This window comes from Anastrepha ludens, chromosome 2 (genome assembly GCF_028408465.1).
Source record: "Anastrepha ludens isolate Willacy chromosome 2, idAnaLude1.1, whole genome shotgun sequence".
In the NCBI taxonomy this organism is placed as follows: domain Eukaryota; kingdom Metazoa; phylum Arthropoda; class Insecta; order Diptera; family Tephritidae; genus Anastrepha; species Anastrepha ludens.
In genome coordinates, this window is record NC_071498.1 from 3,797,448 (window position 1) to 3,814,597 (window position 17,150).

At 36.4% G+C, this 17,150-nt stretch overlaps 1 protein-coding gene across 1 annotated transcript in view; it reads left to right on the forward strand.

The window, feature by feature from the left end:
- LOC128862100 (A disintegrin and metalloproteinase with thrombospondin motifs 9) overlaps positions 1–17,150 on the forward strand; it is a 163,374-nt gene that overhangs the window by 72,000 nt on the left and 74,224 nt on the right. The window lies entirely within an intron of this gene.

Genomic DNA, 17,150 nt, shown 5'->3' on the forward strand with positions numbered 1-17,150 from the left:
TTTTATATATTTCTTGTTATTGGTTTTTGCTTAGTTTTATTTTACGTTATCTAATATAACTATTTTCATTTTATTTTAGGTACTTAATTTTATTTTTGTTTTATTGTATTATTATGTTTTTCTTTGAATTTTTTGTTTTTTAATCTCGTAATTTCTGTAATTTTTTATTTAATTTAATTTTTATTCTTCTAATATTTTTGTTTAGTTTCCCTTTAATTGATTAATATAATTTTTTTCTTTTACTTTATTTAATTTTACTTCATTCCATATTGTTTTGTTTACTCTTTATTTTATTTTTCACTTATCGCCCCACATACACACCCGAACAAGTACAGATTATCAACTGAGTTCAATGTTCTAATTAATTTTCATTAGAGAAGTAGAATTTAGCTATTTGCCAATACACGGCGCGCTTCAGAAAGCCTCTTCCACATACTTTCCATTTCTTCCTCTTACTGTCCATCAACAAGTTGATTTACATATACACGTACAACAAGTGCCACAAACATTATTCTTGCATATATCTTAAATTGCCCGCCAACTGCAGACTCAAAGCCATCTCTAGAGCCAACTGGGATGACCAGTGGCCTACTCATAGCAACCACTTTATATGGTATCCCGTTCAGATAGGCACGCACTTTCACTACCTCCTTTGCCTACGCTCTCTCCCCCATACCGTTGCCCCTCAATTTACTTTAATTCTTGTGCCGTGTGAGAGTCGTCGAACTGTGAATCATCAGACATTTGGTAGTGCTTATGTTTTTTATCTATTTTATTTCAGGTCTACTCAATCTGATGATTTTTTTGCACCTCGATTTAATGAAATTGCCGTAATTCGTTTGAAAATTCCTAAAAAAACAAGGGGGAAAAATATAATGAAAAACGTCAGATGAAATGCGTGGTTGGGTATGTTTAGTAGTTTTTGTGGGTTTTGCTTTCAACGAAAGCAATTACGGCTTTGAAGTGAGAAAGTGCCAAAAAGTGAAAAGGATTTTTTTGTAATATATATAAACACATATGTACATGTGTAGGTATATGTAAGAAATGTAGAAATACCAATTAGACGGAAAAGCTTGCGATTAAGAATTTCGACAGGTGTAACATGCGTACTACATGTCGAAACGCAACGACTCTTCAAGTGAGATGCTCTTATATCACAGATATATATATAATTAATTATATTTTATATAATAGAAGACGTACATAGTATCATAGTGTGCTTATAATACAATTCATAGAATCAAAATACGCTAAATGTTAGAATTTAAAGTTAGATGAGGTTAGCTTTAAGTGGCTACCTTAGAAGGAAGAATACTAAAACATAAAAGAATTTTCCTTATTGTTAGCAGAAGTAGAAGAAATAAAGTTCGGTTGAGAGACAATGCGTGCAAGTAAGAAAGCTTAGGAGTGTTAATTGAAATGGGAGCCCAGGAGTTTGAGCCGTAGCCTCCTGAAAGCAGAGTAGCTTAGTAGTTGATAATGAAATGATTCGACCTAATTCCGTTATCAACAACTAACGTCGTGGAGACTAAACTGCAAATTTGACTTTTGATAGGCGTGTTATCTGGCAACCAAGGTCATTCACAGTGAAAGTACGACCATGTAATCTTTGATGCCCGGTGGCTTACCCAGCAATTCATTCTCTACTTCTTATCTCTTCTAATCGCTATTACAAGTGACCTCTCTACTAAAATCAAGCGCAAATATTTCTCGATCGTTATCGGTTTTTCTATTAAAAATTTTAGTAAAAAATACATTCTTTTATGAAGTAAATTTGCCTTTGAGCCGGAACCACCCATTGAGCTTTTGTTGGTACAGAGTAAAGTATGTACATACGTTTAAACAATAAGATAATACGTTTTTATATCAAACAATTTTTTTTTATTTCTTATTCAGTAGCAATTGACTTGCCAGCGAAGTTGACAGCAAAGAATGTATTGTCACATTCAGAACACAAACATTGCAAATTGCAAATGGGACAGTAAAAATATATTACAAGCCACTTCACTTCCACCTTCCACTGAGCTTTCGATAGCCATTGTTTCACGTCTATGCCAGCACAGCTAATTGATTACTAATTTACAATGCGACATAAATCAAATGCATTGAGTTTTCGCTTATTTTTCTTTATGAAACGTGACTTATCATATAAATATTATGAGTTTGAGAGGCTGTTGTTATTATTGTTATTGCTTGTAAGCAAATATTTCGATTTAAAATACTTTAACAAACACAAATAATAAAAACAATGGTAATAACAATATTAAAAGCACGCAGCAACTATAAAAGGCCAAACGAGTTCATGCACCAATATTGTCTTTATTATTAATAAACAATTTTTTCTCGCTTCAACTGATTGACATCAAGAGATGTCAGTTAATATCCTTTTGCGAACAATAGCCATTTATGGCAGTGCGAGAGACAAACAAGTACAATGGCAGTGGCGGCGTTGCAGCTGCGCAATCAAATTGACATATATAAATATATGTATGTATGTATGTATATACAATTTTGCATATTGGGGGAAAATATGACTGTTGGGAAAAAAGTTATAAAAGGAAATAAAACAAACAACAAAATTACATCAATAAAATTTAATGCAACATAAAATAATTTTTTGTATATTAATATAACATAACTGAATAAACCACATCATGACATACTATAACATAACATCACATACCACATAACAAAAATACTATATAATAACATGACATAGCATAACAAAACATTAGATACTGCAAAACTTAGCATACTACATAATATATGTAACATAAGACACATACATAGCATAACATAACATAACATAAAATACTACATAACTTAGCATACTACATAGTTTAACATAAGATACATAATGATACTTGTTATACATAACATTGCGTAACATAACATGACGTTACATACTGTATAACTTAGCACAACATATTTTAACATAAATATGTACATAATACTACCTATAAAAAATTACAATTATGTTATGTTATAAGATAAAGTAATTTTTGTTACTGAATATTTTTTACTTAAAACTTTCATGCTTCTCGTAGGAACACGATGAATTAAACAAAAATCGTTTGCTGTGCTTTATTAATAATATAAAATCAGAGCTCTAATTGACTTTACTGACTTTGATGCATTAACATAACTTATAAAAATATTTATTAACTGAAGCCATAAAAAATATAAAAAATGTTAAATATGATTTTAAAGACATTTGTGCGAAAATTTTTTGTCCATTTTTTCATATTTTGAACTTTTTTTGTCGTAGTCTTTTTAATACATAGCAAATATAAAACATAACATAACAAACATAATACTACAGAACATAGCATCACATATACAACATAACATCACATGAGATAACATAACATAACAACGAAATAAAGGAAATTTATGACATATTGTATAATCATTATATGGTATGACATAAAATTCTTCAAAAGAATATTATTGCAGTAAACCAGTTATCAGCTAATTTTTGTAATTGAATTTTTTTTTTCACATTTAATTTTTTTCTCTAATAGGTTTTAACGTATTATTATTAATACTATTCCCGTTGGCCGTTTTGTATGACATTTTTGTCAAATCTATCTCATGTTCAAGCTCACCGTGGTTAGTTGTTCTAATTTTCGATCTTTTAAATATAATTTTGCAATACTTTTCACAGTCGTTTTGTTGGATTAGGCCTGTTGACAGGCGGGGCATACTCACTCCAATCGCTTGAGTTGTTAAGGAAATAATGGCTTAATTAAAATGTCAGTCGTTGCAGCTTAAAAGAGTCATAATCAATTAAAATAAATGACAATGAACGAGAGAACTCTCAAACCAAATCGAACACAGACAGGGCAAAGAGAAGAGAGACGAAAGCAAAGTCAAAGTCAGAATTGCTGAAATATCTATTTCTTACATATGCGGTTTCTTGTTTGTTTTTCCGTGATAATCTATGTGCAGCTTACGCATAACTACAAATATGCACATACACATCCACACCCATAACAATTTGAATGAAAATGAGTTTGTATGTACGTATATGTGTACGAGAATGGCTGACGGGGCATAATACGCAGTCACGGTCACTTCTAAGCAGCTGTCTGGCTTTCTGACTGTCAGACTTTTGTCTCTCCATGGGCCTAGTTGGCGGCACAGCTGCGCTCCTCTAAAGGAAAATGGATAATTCATGTTTACAACATTTCAACAATCCAGATGGACCCACATATACATATATATATATATGTTTGTATGTCTGCATGTCCGTACACAATTCTTGCGCAGAAAACAAAATTCTTGTGAATTATTGCTACAAGGTTTATTCACATGCGCCAATTATAAATAAACTGTATTGGAATTTCTGGGTTTGGTTTTTATGCGAAAAGGCCGGTGATTGGTTTGGAAAGTGTCGACTTTGTTCACCACGTACCTACTTGCGCTATTTTTTACATTTACAACAAAATTCATGAATTTATCTTAAAAACGAAAAAAGCTTTAGTTTTTAACAATTAAAAGGCGGTAAGAAAGTATACCAGGGTCACTCTTTGTAAATGAACCAAACCTTTCAAATATTGCATAATGTACTCATAATCGTGGAATTTATTTCTAATTCTCCACTGCCTTATTCAATGCTGAACATCAACAGGAATTCAAGTAAGCCGTGCAGAAATTCTGACATCTTTAGCGTTTCCATTTTATCAGGCACTTTTGTGTCTATCGTACTTTGCCGCTAGGTCATAGTCTCAGTTGATCTGATCGTATTTGTTTAAAGGTTCTTGGTTATTTTACTTGTGTTTAAGAGAAATGTTGCCAAACGAGCAGCCATTTGCGAATTTTCGAAATGATGCTATTTCGCTCCTTCTCAAACACACACTTCTAACAATGCCTACCCTTCTGCATCTTCCCAACCTTGAGCTTATGCACTCACTAAAAATTGCACCTGCACATTTTTTGAAATATTCAAAACAAAAAAAAAACAAGAAAAAAATCACAAAAAGTGCTGTTATTCTGAGTGAAATTAATTGCTCTATGCCAAAAAGTCTATTAAGTATCTAAAATTATTTCTACTATTGCATGCTTTTCATTATTCTATGCAGTGCCATACTTTATTTAGATCTCGCGATCAATTCAACCAGCCAACGCTTTTTGCATGCTGACCACCACTTCATAGCTGTCAACGAGTGCGCGCAGAAAGAAACATTCATTGATTGACATGACACAAAAAAACAATACAAAAAACATATCACTCGCATTGCAAATGTAGCGCACAGAAATACCTTCAATCAAAAACTAAAAATGCACTTTACAAGCGCCACACATTCAACACATATGCCGCATGCCACATGCCGCAAGACGTAATCCCCAAACGGCAACTGCAACCGTAAAGGCAAGCAGTCAACAGGAATGCACTTGAAGTACTTGAAGCGCAATCACACCACTTGGTAGATAGGTATATGTATGTGTGTATGTATGAGTCTACCTACCCATGCTCCGCATTTTCTATTTCGCGCTGTTTGTTTGTGTGTCTCTGGTTTGCGCGACTCGACCAGACAAATGTCTGGCAACTAATAAAAATTCTTGCTTTACCGATTTGCTCTTGATTGTTGTTATTGTTTGGTCGCAATTTTTTAGATTTCTTACAAGGTGGCACAAAATTAATGTTTTTTTAATAACTTTTTTAGGTTAGGTTAGGCCGCTGTAGCCGAATGGGTTGGTGCGTGATTACCATTCGGAATTCACAGAGAGAACGTTGGTTCGAATCTCGGTGAAACCAAATTTATAAAAACATTTTTCTAATAGCGGTCGGCCCTCGGCAGGCAATGGCAAACCTCCGATTGTATTTCTGCCATGAAAAAGCTCCTCATAAAAATATCTGCCGTTCGGAGTCGGCTTGAAACTGTAGGTCCCTTCATTTGTGGAACAACATCAAGACACACACCACAAAAATGGGAGGAGGAGCTCGGTCAAACACCCAAAACGGGTGTACGCGCCAATTATATATATATATATATATAGGTTTTTGGGTCATTAGGTTTAGAATAGCCAACTCACTTAGTCCATTTATGTCCGCTGTAGTATCCGTATCGCACGGAAACCTGAATGTTTATTCATAATGGAACCATTTAAATTATCTTATGGAGCGTAGGATAGGTTTTATCCCAACCCCGAATAGTTCCATAGGAGTTTCAATAGAGTATTTTTCTAACAACCTTGCTCTGCTCCTGGCTAAGGCTGGGCAATTACTTAATTCTTCTGCTTCTTCCTCTCTCTAGTCTCTACATCTTCTGCGGTATTCATGAGTAAATACTCCTAGCCTAGAAGAGTGCCTACCTAACAGCCTATGAGCGATGACACAAGCTACGACCCTCGTCATGCTCTCTCTTTCTCTCTCTCTGTCTTTCTCTCCTGACCTTTACTTATTTATTTCCGGTCAAATTAACCTGGTTGTAACACAAGTATTTTCTTCTCTCAATGACGTATTGGCCTCTGAAAAATATTATCGTTTAATCTTAATTTGCAAGTTGCCTTAGGAATTCCAATATTGCTTCTTCTTTCAAGCAGTGGAGGACTATAGTCCGGAAGTTGTACAGATAATTTGAGTTCTAATTTTTTACAAAAACTGCATAGCCTACTTTATTTTTTAGTTTGGATTCATTCATGTATGCATGTATTCATTCATGTAATGTATTTCCCTTTTCTCCTCTTCTCCATGGTTTTTGAGTTTGCCATTCTCTTCTTGAAGGGATGCTAGTCTTGAAGAGCCTGTTGAGGAGGTGGCTTTAGGGTAAGAGTGGCCACGTGCTTTCCTACCAGATTTAGAGGAATATATAACATCGAGCGTTTTTGTACGAAATGAAAAAAAATACCTTAAGCGGATTATTTTGAACTTTAAAGCCTCCAATGTTTGTATGTTTTTATACTGCAGCTGTCTAACTCACAGTTGTCAAATATGACTGCGTACGTCACCATTTGCAAAAATTATAAATCTTCCCATAGATGACTAATTTTGTGCCACCTTGTATGTATGTAATAGCTTTTTTTGTTCTTATTTTATTTTTTTATCGCACAACTCAGCATTGGAGTCATTGTCGCCTGTCCAATTGTTTATTTTCTTTCTTTTTATGAATTTTTTGTTGTGCTTTTTCTTCTTTTACACCATCGACTGCTTTTGTTTTTGCTGTTGTTTTTCCTGCAACATTGCAGCATACTGCTAGGTAATTGCTCACTGTCCGCTCGCTGGCTGCACTACTAATTTAAATTGTTTGCGGTCCGTGTGGTATTTGCCTTGATTCTAAATGCATACATACACACATACATGCATACATGCATACGAACGAAGCTAGCTGCCGACTGACTGGCTGTGGCGAACATTCAATTCATTGTGTAGCAGTTTTTATATTCTTTTTCATTGTTTCTACTGATGACCTTCTCCTTTGCTCCACGCTACAATACATCCAGTTCCCCTACCGCCGCTGTGGACCTTTACGCACTCTTCGAAAACCAGGCTAATGGCCTGACTCCCTATTTTAAACGCTCTGATTATACGCGTGCATTTAAGATAAACACAGACGTTCGATTTCGCATTATTGGCTTGTAAAATACTCGTACTTCTCTGCTGTGAACTTCAAGTAACAAATGCTCGGTTTCTTCGTTTTGTGGGTCACCAAACGCCAATTCGGTTGGTATTGTCTTCGAATGCTACATGCGCGCCATGAAGCTGTCGAGTGGCTACTGTACGGCAGCATGTATTGCTAATTTATATATACATACAGATGTATATATTAACGAGCGGCTTCTGATAAGTTCCTTGACCCAAAGCAAAAACTTAATGGAGAAAAGTTCGCTTCTAATAATTTTGGTTTTGCAATAAAGTCTTATGTCGATATTCAGTCAGCAGGTTACAGTCCACAGTCACTATTCATCATCGTCACCAATTCCTAGAGTTCGAAGTTGGAGCATAGGGTCACTGTTAGTGACTACTTATCGCTCAAAAGACAGCTGCCTGCTATTCGAATATAGCAAAAAATATGATGCATGCCTATTAAATATTGGTTAACATGAAGGTCTCTTTCATGTGCAATATCTCTTGCTTCTGTAAGGAAATCACTATAGCCATCACCTTCGTTTACGTCATTCCTCTAGACTTAAACGTAACTTAACAAACATAACAGTAACCAGCGAAAGGGGGACAGTCTTAACGTTTTTAACTTAACGTCTTTCTTTATCAATCCCTCCTCTTAAAAGTCAGATAGTTAAATTGTCTGCCTGAGCAGAGCTGACTGAAAATAAAGCGCTGTTCAAGGGGTTAAGAATCATAGAGAGCTACTGGTTTTGGATTCTTAAGTTACGTTAATTGAGAGTAGTGAGAGAATCATGCTACCATATTATTGATTTATTTTTAATTCAAGAAGCCACATATATGAAGTCTTCACATATGAAGAATGAGAAGTGTCATTTAGGGTTAAAAATATTGTTTAGCGGATGAAGAGCTGGAAAGCAGTTTTAGAATCAGGTCTGTTCATTAATGGTGGACATATGGTGAAAAACAAAATTGTGCGAGCAACTTCGGATGCCACATCGCAGGAGTACTCTCTAGTTAAATTTTGCTCGCTCATTTCACACGGAATCACATACTCGTCCAATCAATCGTTATTCCGACGACAACGCATACCATCTACACAATCTTAATTTTTTTCGTAAGAAGTTGCAGCTCGTTCTTTCAAATTCGCTAAGATTCAGTTAACGCTGGGAGTCTGAGACTGGCCACACAGTCTAAGGATCGAGTTACAGGAGGTAGATACTCGTATTACTTTCTATTAGTAATATTTATGGAGCTCCATGAAACTTATATGAAAACATATGTAAGTAAAAATCTCGTGCTCTTATTTATTTAATATTAGGATTAATGCCTAAGCTAATTTGACAGCCTGTGGAAACATCTTTAAGTTTTACGGACTTAAATGAGGTTTACATCTAGAGTAATTACGACTTAATTTAAGTAACTTAACATAACTTATTATTTTGCGTCACAGTTACTTGGTAATTTGTGTTAGCGGTAGTTAAAACTTAAATTAGCTTAAGAAACTTAAAATGTTGTAACTTAAAATTGCGCAAATTTCTTCAGTTAATTCCAGTCGACATTATTTGAGTTTTAGTATGACCATTTACTGGAAAAATGTTAAATTTAGCAATAGAAAAAGGCAAATTGCCGGTTCATCCTGCATTGTCTATCAAGAGGTTTCACGACAAGTCACCACCTTGTCGTCGGCTATTGGCTATTGTATAGTGCATGAGTGCTCAGAGTTTTGTCGACTAGTCATTCTTGCTTTTCTTAGTGTATTTTTTTTCTTAGTGTATTAAAAAGGAACATGAGATTTTCATACACTGCACTTGCATCTACGACACCCTTCTGATATCGATACAAAGATGAAATCCTTATATGATACAAGTACCTTAGGTCACAAACTAATCAGGCGTTCCTCGTATATACATTTGAATGTGCAGCACTTTTCACAAAAAATTGTAGCGATTGCCATGTGAGCTCTATACTCAGCGCACATGCGGCAAATTTCAAGTTGAATGACTGCAATTTGCTTTGCTTTTTAGTTTTGTGCCGCTATTTGTGTTTTTGTTTTTGCACAATTCCTTTTTTAATTTTTTCTGAATATTGATTTTTCATTCTTTCCTTGCGTTTAACCCTTTAATGTAGCTATTAATTGGATTCTTGGAAATCTTTTACAGCGATTCGCACGCTTCTACTCCATTTCTTTTCTGTACAATCTACGTAAAATGCTTCATATTTTGCATGAGAATAGGCATCAAAACTTTGCCAATTTGACAGCTGTCTAAATCTATTTCAAATATTAAATTGGTTTAATTACTTTATTATGTAAAAATAAAATTATGAAGTTTACTTTATAATTGAAAAATAAAATTAAAATAATTAAATAATCAAAAGTTCGATACGAAATTAGTGCCAAGTGAATTTGTTTTGAGTTTTAAATGCAATGCATGCATGTATATTAGGGTGTCCATTATTTACACAGTTCAACTTTAACTTCGATTAACTTTTAAAGGAGTCAATTTATCGAAAAATTATATGAGATATTTTTTGTAGAGAGTTAAAATTGCCATCAGAATATGCGTGTTTCATAGTTGTAAATTAGCATACTGGAGAAAAAAAAGTTTATTCCAAAAAGTAGCAAAATCCCATGTTATGTAAATGGGAAATATATCGTGTTTGGGGCAAGGTTTATTCTGAATATTAAGAGCTGATTTTGATCTGATAATTTTTCTTAGACGGAAAACTAAAAGTTTAGGGGCGTCGCAAGAAAAATAATCAAATTGGTAAATAACGGACACCCTAATGTATATACATTGCATCAATGTTCACTAACCCTCCTGTTATTAAAAATCCTTTACCCAATAAAATAATGTAGCCTAATCAAGAGTAATTCTGCTTCTTCTTTCTTGCCTGTAATTTTTTATTTCGCCTCAAGCATGAAAGATTACCAGGTTTGGCCATATACTATGGTAAAAATTAAAATTGTGAGAGTAGCTGAGCTTTCGCATCATAGGAGATGCGGCAGCAGAATTTTGGCCGCTCATTTCACACTTCGCACACACATTTCGTCCAATCAGTCGCTGTTCAGACGGCAACGAATTAATAGCGGCGTTGATTTTTTCGTAAATCACCAACACAATCTCAGTTTTTTCGTAAACAAATCGCTGCCATGACCCTTCTTACTTCAGCCAATCGGCCCGAGCCTGCTCCTGTCTTGATCACACCTCTGAAATCTTTTCACCATGGCTTGCCTACTGAATAGTTCAGTTAATTGTCTTCGCTTTTGAAAAGATAACACCCTCCCCGTTCGATTACGGAAGCTGCGACGGATCTCGATATTTTAATAGGACTATGAATAAGTTCGTGCGGTTTTTTTCGAAATTTGAAACTTTATTGACGTAAAATGTTTACAAATTTAATATTCAAAATATTGTCCATCGCTTACTACTACTTTTTCCCATCTTTCTGGCAATTCACGGATTCCCTTTGTGAAAAATTCGGTCGGTTTTGCCGCAATCCACGAATCGATCCATTTTTTGACTTCATCGTAATTACGGAAGTGCTGGTCAGCCAGGCCATGTTGCATCGATCGGAAGAGATAGTAATCGGATGGCGCAAGGTCTGGACTATACGGCGGGTGGGGTAGGACATCCTATTTGAGCGTTTCTAAGTATGTTTTGACCACTTGTGCAACATGTGGCCGAGCATTGTCATGTTGCAAAATAACTTTGTCGTGTCTATCGGCGTATTGCGGCCGTTTTTCTCGCAGTGCTCGGCTCAAACGCATCAATTGTCGTCGGTAGACATCCCCCGTAATCGTTTCATTCGGTTTCAGTAGCTCATAATACACAACACCCAGCTGGTCCCACCAGATACACAGCATAACCTTCAGGCCATGAATATTCTGCGCCGACGTCGATGTTGAAGCATGGCCAGGGTATCCATACGTTGCCCGACGTTTTGGATTGTCGTAATGGACCCACTTTTCATCGCCAGTCACAATTCGATGCAAAAAACCCTTTCTTTTGTGCCGTTGAAGCAGTTGTTCGCATGCCATAAAACGGCGTTCAACGTCTCTTGGCTTCAATTCATACGGCACCCAATGGCCTACCTTTCGGATCATTCCCATGGCTTTTAAACGTTTGGAAATGGTTGATTGATCAACTCCCAAAGTTTTTGCAACCTCTTCTTGCGTTTGAGCCGGATCTTGATCGAGCAATTCCTCCAATTCGGTATCCATGAACTTTGGCGGCGCACCCTCGCGTTCTTCGTCTTCCAAGCCAAAATCACCACTTTTAAAGCGTGCAAACCACTTCTGGCACGTTCGCTCAGATAGAGCATGCTCACCATAAACTTCCACCAAGATACGATGACTTTCGGCTGCTTTTTTCTTCATATTAAAATAATGAAGAAGAATTCCCCGCAAAAACACATTATTTGGCACGAAATTCGACATTTTCAAGTGTGGTAAAAATATTGTTGTTTACGCTTCAAATAAAAAACTTATACTGACGTTTGTGCCTTACGACAGTAGCTCTCCAATGAATGTTTGGAAATGTGGATCGATGGAATAATAATCAAGTTACGCCATCTGTTGTAAAACCGCACGAACTTATTCATATTCCTATTATGTTGGAATTTCAAAGTACGTTTAAGTAAAATTTGCTCCTCTGACTAGAATCCCATTTGAGGTAAATGATGTTCCTGATTTAGACCTTTCTCTGCCATGTGGAGCTGCCCGTAGCCTATTATATGTTTATTTTTAAATAGTATTAAGTAGTTTCATTCTATAGGTATGAAAGTAAAGGGTGATCAAATTAGAGGTATCGGATTTTAATTGATTGTGTATAACCATTCATGACATTTATTTTTTAAAGCTACTCCTCAATCGATGTTGGTTTATCCACAAAGCATTTAGACTTTATATAAATATATATATAATTGCGCGTACACTCTTTTTGGGTGTTTGGCCGGGCTCCTCCTCTTATTTGTTGCTAGGGTCCTGATGTTGTTCCACAAATGGAGGGACCTACTCCGAACGGCAGATATTTTACATGAGGAGTTTTTTCATGGCAGAAATACACTCAGAGGTTTGCCATAGCCTGCCGAGGAGCGAACGCTATTAGAAAAAACTTTTTCTTCATTTGACGTTTCACTGAGATTCGAACCTACGTTCTCTCTGAATTCCGAATGGTAGTCACTCACCAATCCATTTCGCTACGGCGGCCGCCGTAGTCTTTACATATCCCCACAAATAAAATTGCAAAAGTGTGATATCACGCAACCTTGGTGGCCAATCCACTGATTCGAGACGACAGATAAATTGCTTATCAACGCGACGACGCAGTAAGCTCATTGTTCCACTGGTTGTTTTAAAAAAAGCACCATCTTGTTGGAATCAAATGTTGTGGAGATCACGAGCTTCAATTTCCGGCATAAAAAAGTCGTTTACCATTGCGCGGTAGCGTTCGCCATTTACTATTACATTGGCGCCAGCCTCGTCTTTGAAGAAATATTGCCCGATGATTCTTACAGCCCATAGGCCGCACCAAACGGTTGTATTCAATGGATGGAATGGCTTCGGATTGCTCAAAATTCGGGTCCCTAAATCGGATTTTCGGCGAGTTTTTCAAGAGCCCAACGACTTAAATTATGACGCTTAGAAGATCGGCCGGCTTGCCGGTTTGCCGAAAAGTGCGATCAGTAGGACGGTTATGTACATCATAAGTTGGCCAGAGCACGCGATGAAGTCTTCACAGAGCGTCGATTTTCATATTACAGTTGTACGATTTGTAAACGTTGTTGAGGTGTAAGTCTTTGCATGATAAATTGTCAATGAAGGTGGAAAAAATTATGTATTTACAACTATTTGACAGTAGTTTCGCGGGATCTGTGAAAAAACCCCTATTGAAAGAAGCAGTCCCTAATCTGATCCCCTTTATACACTCCTCTGCTACCTAAATATTGAGTCAAACGGCGATAAATAATGTTGCTGAGATCCCTGTTGATGCATTTCAATGAAGATTTTATCTGATCTTTGCTGAGGATGCACACTACTTAGATGGAAACTGCTGTGATGCTTTTGCTGTTGCTGTTGTAATATCTAAGAACATTACCCATGAGCAAAGTTACTCACTTCGGCCGCAGTCACAACAAATTCAATCTTACTTCTTCTTCTCCTTATTGGAACTACAACAACACACCTGCAAAAAACGGCATTCGGAGTCCGTAGCCAGTAAATTGCCTTTAGGTAGCACTCCCATCACCGCACGCTCCATTGAAAATATGGTTCTAAGGATAATTAAAATAATATTGACTCATATGAAGCAACAACAATAATAATAAAACCTACGGGAGTGCATTTATTTAATGGGATTTTAGACGCTACTTATGCGAGTAATTCACTTGTATTAGTAAGGCGCACTCATATATACACATAGGTATGTGTGTATACATAATAATCTAGCCATAAACGTTTATTTGTATGCATGCGTGTTTGTAAACGGAGTCTCGCTCACTGATTGGGAAAAAAACACAATAAACGACAAAACAGCGAGGGATCTGATAACAAAGACTTTCATAAGCCATCAATTAATACGGCGTTGCAACACTTTCGAAGCGTCGTAAATTAAAATTGTATTAATAAATCGCATAAAAAACGATGAAGGAAACTGTAATACGACATGACAAAGAAAACAATGAAATATCACTACGCCAAACACACACACACATACATACCCAAGCAGGCAACACACATACGATGTTTGTATATAAACAAAGAGGTTAAAGTTGCAAAAAATAACAACAGCAACAACAACAGTATTAAAACATGTGAAAATGTCTCGCCAGCAACGTTTGCGCGTCATTGTTGTCCTTCCAGCTGTGTGTGCCACGTTCTTTCGTCTCCCTCTACTACTAATCCTCAAGTTGCGCGCCGGCCGCGTACCGCACATTTGCCCGATGCGCAGCTGCCTGCCGTAGATGCTCTGAAAAATGTTGTTTTGATCTGCTTACATTTCTTCCTGGTTCAAGTGGCTTCCATGCTTGGAAGCAAATAAGTGCATACATACATACAAATATATGTGAATATGTATGTTTGTGGCACATTCATACAAAAGCACAGATCACTCGTGCAATCAGTTTGACGTTGCTGCTCGCATGCGTTCTGCGAAAGCTGCAACCCACTATCTATCTAAGCGTTTTTGTTTGTTCGCCGCCCTCCTCCTTGCGTGTCTGGCTGTTTGTCTGTCTGTAGTGCGTCTGGCGTTTATTTACTCATCTGCAAGTTGATCGCCTTTTGTGTTCCACAAGTCATGAAGCTTTTCTGACGTTGTGTGCTTTACATAAATTCACACATATTAACATAATATACATACATATGCACATATTTGCTTAAACTGCTATGAAGTACATACATATATGTAGGCATGCAAATTAGTTCTGCTTCATTTTGTAAAGCATGAGTGGGCGATGAGAGTTCGTAAAGGTGATTACAGTTAATTTATTGTAGTGCGTGGGGTGCTCATCTTTCTGGAGGACAATGTTATCGCTGCACATTTACATATTTACTTTAACTTCATACATGTTTTTTTTCTAAATTGATCCACGGATTGCTCCTAAATTGGTTGCTTCTTCCGAAGAAAGTTTTAGTCCCACTCACTGTCCTTCTTCATATCTTTGTTTACATATGTATCTATCCCTTTATGTATCATGACGACCTACAAACTGGATATGTAAGTCGTCAAAGCCCCTTCCAGATCCTATAAGTAGACATTACAGGGTGTTCCAAATATATGCTTCCGGTTTAATCGCATTCTACTTAGGCACAGAAACATCTTTTCCGCTCCAAATCTGAACCGTAAGATAATATCATACGCTTACGAATTATGACGCACCGCTATTCACTTGAAGCAAGTTAAAATTTTTTTTCCCCCAATGAGTGCTATGATAACTCCTACTATTTTTTCAAACGGTTCGTCTTTGAATTGGACAACAGAAAATGTATGCTGTGACCGAAGTTATATAACTCTGTCCGGAAATATCAATTTGCCTTCGATCTCAGCAACTAAATTTTTCACGCTTCAGGCTTCTGAGAATTTCTCTCAAAAATGTCAGATTATATGTTTTCAATAAAAATGAAAATCCTCAAATCTCAGCTATTGGGTGCCGAACTTCATAATGGTTTCAGATTAAAATCATTCATATATCTACAGATATTTTAATAAAGAAAATAACCTTTTTGAAGTTTGAAAAGTCTACACGTGATTACCAGACTCAGATGTGGAATCTAGTAATTTTTGTTATCGCTTATCAATATTTTCTCCGTTTAAGATTTTAAAAGTTTCAGGAGCATAGCGTGGACATTTCAACATCTTCTTCCTGTTCCGTGCAGATTGGACAGTTTTGGAGATGTCGATTGCTCGCAAGAGCTGTGATTGCGCTCGTTAGTTATATTTGGTTGGCTATTACAAAATATCGCCATTAAGCTGGCAATTGAGAAAGGGTCCGGGCTCTTTAGGCGAATGCCATTTTAGCTAGTAGTGGGAAAGACCTTTTATAAAAATTCGCTGCTGCGTAACCATCCACTTTTAAAAAATCGTATTCCCCTATATAACTGGGATATCTGAAACTACCCGGAATTTCTCATGGTTGCTATCCGGTTCTCTATCCTCCTTTGTGATCGAAAAGATACCAACTAACTGAAAGAAACTGTACTCGAAAATTGTCGCGTTAACATCAAGGAGATACCAGCCGATATAATTGCCTGGCACGGATCGATTTAAAGCGTTATGCCTAAGGTATGGATCTAAGAATATGACTTCGAAATCATCCGATAGTCAACGGAGTGTTGCTTATCAGTTGAGCAAAACTAAAAAAGATCACAACAAAGTCAATTCAAAATCAAGGTATTGTCCGCGTTATAAAGAACACAAACGCCATCCGCAAAGCGCTACTTCGATCGTAGCGATTTTGACATTTAAGTGACGTCCGCATAGAGAATGGGCAAACCTCTGTGTACAAAGTTTCTGTTTTGTGAATCCATCTGTGAATATTTTAAATTTTAAATTAAACAAAGTAGTAATAAAAAATAGTTTAAAAAAACTAAAAAACACGCTTTTATTGCCAATCGAACTAAAAAGTATAAAATAACTTTTAATGACAAAGAGACCTATAATGAAGTAATAGCAAATCGAACGATCAGTCATAGTCAACTACCTCAGAACAGAATTATAACAAAAATTAAGATACAAATAGAGTAATTCAAATTAGAGTTCAAAGCGTGGGATGTTTGATATAGTAAATATTACAATCATTCTATTGGCAACTACCTATGTACAGAGGGTTATGAAAGTGAAGCAAAATGCATCCCACGCATTTTCGATTTCGTGGTGTGGTGCACTATGAATTCCTTCCACCTGGCCAAACTGTTAATAAGGAATATTATTTGAGCGTTATGCGTCGTTTACGTGAAGCAATTCATCTAAGAAGACAAGAATTATGGGCCAACAACTCTTGGTTTTTGCATCAGGATAATGCACCGTCTCACACTGCACTCGTTCTTCGTGACCATTTCGCCAAAAATTCCACGCATATCGTT